Below are 7,862 nucleotides of genomic sequence, written 5' to 3' on the forward strand. Positions count from 1 at the left end.
AGCTCACAGACTCTGGTGCCACAGGGGATAGTTTGGACTGAGACTGGGGCTACAGCAATGCAGCTCAGCTCTCGAGCCTCCTGGTGAGGGTGGGGAAGGCGGCTGCTTAATGTGAGCAGTAACATTGGCCAAAATGAGTGAGGTAACAGAGACGGTCAGAGGAGAAGCCTCCCTGAGCCATGTGCAAATAGATTTCCCTCTGCAGAAGGAAGTCCTTTTCCAACCCAAACCGGAACACATTCACTGAGTAGCAGGGCACAAACTGCTGCAAGGAAAGGCAAACAGGAGACAGCACCGGGTCTGTCCATTTGGGGTGAGGGTGATCTGGAGAAAAAAGGGGGTGATTGTCCAGCAGCAAAGGTGGGAAGGGAGGAGGTGGAGCCAGGCAAGCCTTGTAGCTGCAACACATGTCGGGGGGGGCCCCATGCCCGTGTGAAAGACCATATTCTCCTGCACGCGCTGTACGAAGTGATGCCCACGCTCTCTGCCTTGTTAAAGGAATAACCAGCTAGGGGGCTGAGTAAGAGAGGGAGAGAACAGCACTCCTTTTTTGGCTGGTTTGCACATCTAGAAAATCAGTGTTATGGCACAAATGGGTTTGCGTGCAGAGGGGGGAGAAAGTGAGCGCGGGGCAATGGCTGACCACAAGGAAGGGAGCGTGAACCTTGAGCACGGTTCACTCAAACAACATCCCTGTGATTTGTTTCTCAAACCAGCTGTTTCAGATGCTTTGGTCTCCTGGTTCCCAACCAGAGTGGTAGTTCTACAGTTCATGCCCTCCCACTTCTCCAACCTCAAACCAGGCTCCGTCATGATAAGAAGCCCCCAAATGGCAGCATCTCAGCCTTGCAAGGACCCCACCAGAATTAGCCCTTCAGGTGGCTTCCCAGGAGGCACAACACACTGTAAAGGCTACAAATGGGGCTTGGGGAAGCAGAGCTTCTACAGTAATGGCCCAGTTCAGTGCAGTGGATTTACTGACCATGACAAGCCAGGCCTCTCTTCCTCCAATGGGCAGCAACTGAAGCCTTTGGATATTGAGACCTGCAGCTCGGGCCTTAAGTATTGTATTAGCTGTGCTCTTTTTCTGTCACCTGTTGGGCCACTTGACTAACTACCCAGAACGACTTGCCCTCAAATGTAAGATGTAGTACAAACTACCCAGGGCTGGTTCATACCCCGTCTGGAACATCACTTGAGAAATATGCAGGTCAACCTGGTGGTGGAGGGGAGAAAGCCTGTCTGTGCTGAGGGATTGATGGTGTAAGGCTTGTTAGACACTTGGGTGGATTTATCTCATTCAGGAGCGATGTGACCCTAGAGCACTGATCTTAGGGCTTGTCTAAAGGGGAAAGTAAGCCAAGGCGTGAATGTGTGCTGCACTCGCCCTGCTCTGAAAGTGGAGTTGGTTACCTTGCATTTACTGTGCCTTAAGAGTCTCTACACACAAAGCGAGCCGAAAGTAGGTCGTGCACTGTAAATACAACCCCTCCCTGACTGCACATAGACAAGCCCTTGGATTATTGTGGATCAAAAGGCTAGTGAAGCCACGTGCCTTTGGAATGGAAGCGCCCTCATGAAGGTTTAATGTGCCCTGACTTCAGTGCATTTATCTTTAGTTTATGCACCTTCACTTTCCCACGTGTCCCCATGCAAACAAGCCTGAAGGGTAGGGAATCCCTGGAAAGACACTGGGGGAAGAGAGAACATACCAACCTGAGGTGACCCTCTCCATCCAGTAGGGCTGGGAGACCCTACACCACCAGTTGGCAGGGAGAAAGGGGAGGGGAGGAGACAAGGCACATTGAGTCGTTCGACGCTAACCTCTGTCTTGCAGGTTGTCTGACAATAGAAACACTGGCTGTTTTAGCTTTGGGCTGGATTTGGAGTGGAGAGCTCTCCTCCAGTCTCTCTCTCTAGTGCCGAATGATGGGAAAGCCACTGCATGCCCCACTCCAGCTCCTCTCCATTCAGGCACCCCTAGCTACAGAAAAGGTGAGGAAAGGTCAAGCCCTAAAATACAAAGCTACTGTGGAGGGGAACAAAGTCAGGCCACGTGCCACAAGTCCTCTGCTCACAGGTTCCCAGGACCCCCCCCCATTTTCTACTCCTCCCCTGCTCAGCATGCTCCCAATTGAAGGTTATTGCCGTTGTGCCCTGCAGTCTCTCCTGCCATTCTTCAACGTCACAGGACATGCGGAAAGCAGCTATCTGGAGAAACCAGAGAGCAGGAGAGCACTGGACAAGGTTTATATTTCTACCTTACGTCACTCAAAGTTTCAGCTTTAGTTTTTCCACATATTTGCCTCTTTCCCATTTGGGTACAGGATCAAGTTCAAGCCAAACCAGCCATTTCTGGTGTTTGTCATGCACCCATGCTGTACCCAAGACTGGAGACAGAGGAGCCTGTGCATCTCGTGAGAGGCACTTCTTATGAGACTTTCTGCCCAGCTCCACACCTTCCAGCCATTCAGAAAGGTGTCCAGGTACGCAGTCAATCTTCTGAGAGCTTAAATACCCCATATGCAGCTCCTTCATCACTAATGACTAGCAGTACCTTATTTATGTGCATAGAAGTCAGAGCAGAGCCTTTGCAAAACATCTTGTGGTGATTAGCTGAGGTCCAGGTCTCTACTGCAGCCCTCCTTTTGTAACAAAAGAGCCCCCCCCACACACTTGTGTGCTATAATTTGGCAAAAGAGCTACTCTTTGTGGCTTATGGAACTGCATGGCTCTACATAAGAGAACAATTAGGCCCCACATCACTGATGTTTTTACTGAGGTGGAAAAATCACTTCATTTAATGGCAGCAGCAATATTGCAGGAGAACAGCTCTCAGACTAGGAAAGCCAAAGCAGCAAAACCCCACCTCTTCCTTTAACCTCTACAAGAAAAATAAGCCGCAGATGTGCGTGAGCCTAAATGCTAATGGAGAAGTGATGTACATCTCCAAGATCCCCTTGCAGAAAGGAGACCTAGAGAGAGAGATAATCGGCTCCAAGTGCAATGGGGTAGTTAAACTGCAGTGCACTTCTACCAGTGGCAAACATGGGGTGCTGACTGCAGGTTTAGATACTAACATTATCATTAACAAATACAGTCCAAAATCAAGATATCCACATGCGCTAAGGGTGGAGATATAGTGCCCTTTGTGCAAGTATAAAAAAACGATACTTATGCCCAAATGATTCTATTACTCCTGCGGTGTGGATGGAGAAATATGCATGCAGTAGGCTGCGCATGGACCAGCTACATACCTGGACATGTGCCTGTGTCTTAAGTTCAGAAAATGTAGGCAGCAAGAAAACCATGATTAGCGGGTGTTAAATGGAGGAGGAAGAAGACTTTCTCATGTCTTAGAACTGAGTGGTTGGTGCATGTGCCAGGGTGGCAGAGTTATGGGGTCCCCTTACCCAGAGTGGGTTTGACCATTTGTCACTCTGGAGAGTTAGCTGGTTAATGCCTGACCTTTGGTGGGGTTGCAGCAGTTGACTGGAAAGCCTTTTGAAACCTGTGCTTTGGGGAGCCAAGAAATGGAGATATCTGAGGCCAGGAGAAAGGGAGAAGGCAGAGGGTGTGAGGCTTAGCGAAAGTAGCTTTTAGCCTGAAAGGGAACACAGTTCTGGGTTCCAGCCTGAAGCCTTACTGTCATCTGTCTTTTTTTTTTAATCCAATGACTTATTAATTGCATCAGGCACTGGCTCGGGCCTGTCAGAGCAGGCTCTGGATAATGCCAGCCCTGTATTACCTCTAAAGGTTAAAAGAACTTACTAAAAGTGTGGTTGCCCTATAAGCTGTACACTGGCTGATTGTACCCACTGCTTTGTGTACTCTTCTCTTCCAGTAGGAATTCAGCATGCCCAGCTGTGCCCAGGTCTTAGACAAACTTGAAAACATGCTCCTTAAAATGAGCGTAAGCCTGTTGGACCCCTCCTGTCTCCAACACCAATGCTGCATGCATGCTTAACTCGGCTACAAACCTGACACGCACACAGTGCAAGGCTCACTTCTCCACAGCTGTGGCCCATTTCTCCAGCGCAGGCAGAACGTAGATACCTAATTTATACGTTCAAATCTGAAACCTGGGCTTACCAAAAAAAGTCCATTTTTCCACACATAGAAGGGTTAGTGCCAAGAGCCACTGTCACGTACATAAGCATCCCTCCCTGCGTGCAGCATCTTACGCAGTACTATTTAGGCCATTAGCTGCTGGCATTAGTTTGCATTAATTGCATTTGGCTAGTGCATTAGTTGGAGTGGGAAGAGAAACCCTTTCTGCAGCAGACACTGGACATGAAAAACAAAGCATTCTGCCTGTGAAACCGAGCTCTCATCAACAGCAGAAGGGTCAGGGTTTTCAGGGGTAGCGCAGAGCATCACCATGACCTGGTCAGCAGAGAAATAAATATGGCAAGACATTTGCAAAGCATGTGCCTCCTGAAGACCCTGGGATGGGTGAACACTAACCTTCACTTTATCCAGGCTTGCAATGCTGCAAAGGCAGTAGAGCTCTCCCTGATTACACCCTTCAAGCCAGTCCCTGTTTTACCAGTAGAGCTGCTGGATTATTAAAGGCATTGAACCATAAACATTACAGCCAGGACTTTTCAAAGGATCCCAAAGGGCAAGAAAACCCCTGACAGGGGCCTGTGTAGAGTGGAGGAGGCAAAGGCAGGTCTCAAACCTCCCCGCAAACTGCCTGAAACTTAGCACTGACCTAAAAGACAAAGTGTAACAATACACTGCCTGCCGAGAGGCAGGGAGAATTATTTTTGGCGAGCCATGAGACTTATTATATAACTAGGCATCAGAGAGAGGCAAACACCAACACTGAGGAACAGGATCAGCTCCTGACCCTGAGGGCTTGTCTATAAGCAGCCATCTTTTTGTTTTACTAAGGGTTTGACTTGTTTTAACTGGAATAACCGTATGCATGGAGACTTAGATATCAGTTTAAACCTAGTCTGTAGTAATTAAGCTTCCACCTACGAATTTGCTGGCTCAAGTTAAGTTAACCACATGTAAACTGATGTAAACTGCTTCATGAGAGGATGCACCAGTTTATCTAAAGCTGTGCAAATCTGCATGTAGACCAGACTCCCTGATCTACCGGCCTACAGAACCAGTCTTCTTGGAGAAAATTGTGGCGTTTGGGATGTAGAACTAGATTAAACAAACCCCCAAAGCTGTGCTTCTGACCAAATAAGCATGGCAAACAGGTCTTTTCCCTCTACCTGGCTGGAGATTAGGACAGATTCACAGAAGTTAAGGGCTGGAAGGGACCATGTGAGATCATTGGGTCCAGCCCCCAAATGATGATTATTTGTGGCCTGAACAGACGGACAGGTTCCAGCACCTCTTGGCAGATCTGCACGCTCAGTTACAGAGGCTGAGATGCCAACTGTGCTGGCAGGAACCAGGGTTTCCCCTGGCACAGCTAGGGCAGCAACCACCCAGCTCCCCGCTGTCCTCCTGATTAAACTCAAGGGAAGAGGGAACCAGAAGCAGGACAGTTGCGGGAGAGAACCAAACACAGAGCAATAGGGGAAGGCGGCCCCTTCTCAACCAGGGTGCTGCCTCCTCTGGTGAGCTTGGCCCTTCTGTCCTTTGCACAGGCCACCCTCCCCAGCAGCACCTGCCCCATCTTTGCTTTCTTCCTCCCACACATCCTAGGGCTCTGTATTGCTCTACACTAAGCACTGTGCCAGCAGTTTCTGGCTCCTCAGGGAAATGCTAGGGAGTTGTACAGTAGTGAGCAGCATTAAGTTAAATAAATAATCATAAATACAATAAGTTATAGCAATCCCTTGGTGCCCAGGCACGTATCTGTCCTGTTCTTACTCTCTCCACTCCCTTTTGACAGCCTGACCTCCCCTTTGCTTATGAGAAATTTCACAGTTAAAGTTTGTTCAGAGTCATAGGTCACAAATGCCCCTAAAAGCCTCCAGCCAACCTAGATGACAAAGCCATGGGGAAATAGCTTAGTCCCACACACTCCTCCCAGGTTCACCAGCTGTGGGGGGCAGGTCCATCCACATGCCGCAGGGAAGCCCAGTGACCCACCAGTGCTCATGCCCTGCTGCCTCAGCGCATGCAGAAACAGACTGGCTACCTCAGCCGGTCCACGAAACTGTCCCTAACTGGGGTGATGGACCAGGTGCTCCCACCTCAGTGAAGAAGTCAGGATATTCTTCCAGTGTCAGAGAAGGTGGAGTTAGAGGGCTTCACAGACCAGCTAATCCACCTGGTCAGCAAGACAGGAAACCGTGAGTTAGTCACCAGAGCAGACAGCCACCCCACTAAAACACAGTCTGCATTCAGCACAGTCCTCTGGTTTCTTCCCCTGGTCAATACTGGCTACAGATTCGCAAGCCAAACATTTCAGCATTTGAAATAAACTTTAAAAATAAATTAAATGTAACATTCACACACAATTGTAAGCGTCTAAGCCTGCTCTGTGGACCCTCCTGTAGCTGCCCTGCTTTAGACCCACTTTGCTCCACGCTGAGGGCGCAGCCTTTCAACTCCCCAAAACTTCTTCCTCATTAACAGCCCTCTTTATATAACAACTGGTCCCCATCCCGTTCCTACCCTCTCCAAGTATCGGCCATGCAATGGAAGGGTGGGTAGGTCCCTGGGCCAGAAACAGCGGTCTGGTTTATTGCCATCAAGGTTTCCTTCATTTTATTTATTTTTTAATTTATTTTAAGGAAAGCTGCTCCCTCTGCATACAAGTGGCCATCAGAGGTGAGATGAAGCCAGTGTATGCAGGTGCATGCAGAATGCCCTCATTCCTTCTTAGGGCAGGGTGGGGAGGGAGGTGTCAGTGCCAAGGAGTATGAGTTCCAGGACCCTTGCTAAGCACCAGCGCTTGGTCCCAAGATACAGCCCATGGTTTTCTTTTTTGGCAGAAGAGGGATTGGGAAGTGAATAACAAAAATAAATACCAGGGTGCTTTCCCAAGTGGGGTCCATTTAAATCAACTGCTCTCCCCACTGGGGAGAGCAGCACAGATATAGCCCTTTCAGCACAGCTGCAGTTGCTTCGCATAGGGATGGCTTATTGATGGGGACTCAAATGCGTGGAGGGCTGAGCTAACTACAGAGCATGTAAAGGGGACACTGTCATGCTGCAAAGAACCCATTTCATGGCTGGCTGAACTCTGCTGATGGAAGCAGAGTGACACCCAGGTAGATCTGAATGAACAGCCCACCACAACCCTCATTTCCTTTAGCAATAATGAAGCACAGAGCATTCTCACAAGGTTCTGATTCAATCTGGTAGGTTTCTGTGCTCCACTGAGTGAACCTGGGCTGAAGCCGAAGGGTTTCCCTGCCACAGAGTCCTTGGGGATGGCTCCAAACAAGCCCCACTCTCTATGGAGCAGGTTCAGTCCTTGCACAACCCTCCTCATTAACAGGCAGCTGAATGCAGTAGGGACTGATGGCAGTAGTGAAGCCTCCCTGTCCTTAGTGGAGCAGGATGAAGTTGACAGTGCCCCCTTTATATACCTGTGGGTCCTTCGGGGGCCCTCACACGCAGGGATGAGCAGGACATTTGCGCCAATTCTTCCCTTTTAAAATGAACAAATACAACAGACAGACAAATAGACAGAAGAGAGGTGTGAGGGCCTAGGTGAGCGCAAGCTGCGGTCTCCCCTGACAGCACCAAGGTGCTGGGAGAGCACAGCCCTCCCCCCACTACATCCCAATTCTACCCCAAAGACGCTCCATTTCAGCCAGTGTTGGAGGTCGGCACCCACTCCTCCTCAATACATAGGCTTTTTTCTCTTAAAATCTGTATATAATATATATATATATTTATATTCTGTATATATATATATATATATATATATTTATATA

The 7,862-nt window shown here is 49.0% G+C and overlaps 1 long non-coding RNA gene across 1 annotated transcript in view; it reads right to left on the reverse strand.

Annotated features, from left to right (window-relative positions):
• LOC109292409 overlaps nt 1–3,164 on the reverse strand; it is a 9,012-nt gene extending 5,848 nt beyond the window's left edge. Inside the window, exon 1 of the long non-coding RNA XR_002096117.1 lies at nt 12–3,164. This is a non-coding gene — a long non-coding RNA (uncharacterized LOC109292409). The remainder of the gene's footprint in view (nt 1–11) is intronic.
• Nucleotides 3,165–7,862: the final 4,698 nt, after the last annotated feature.

This window comes from Gavialis gangeticus, unplaced genomic scaffold, assembly GCF_001723915.1.
Source record: "Gavialis gangeticus isolate Ggan-Ray unplaced genomic scaffold, GavGan_comp1, whole genome shotgun sequence".
Classification (NCBI taxonomy): Eukaryota; Metazoa; Chordata; order Crocodylia; family Gavialidae; genus Gavialis; species Gavialis gangeticus.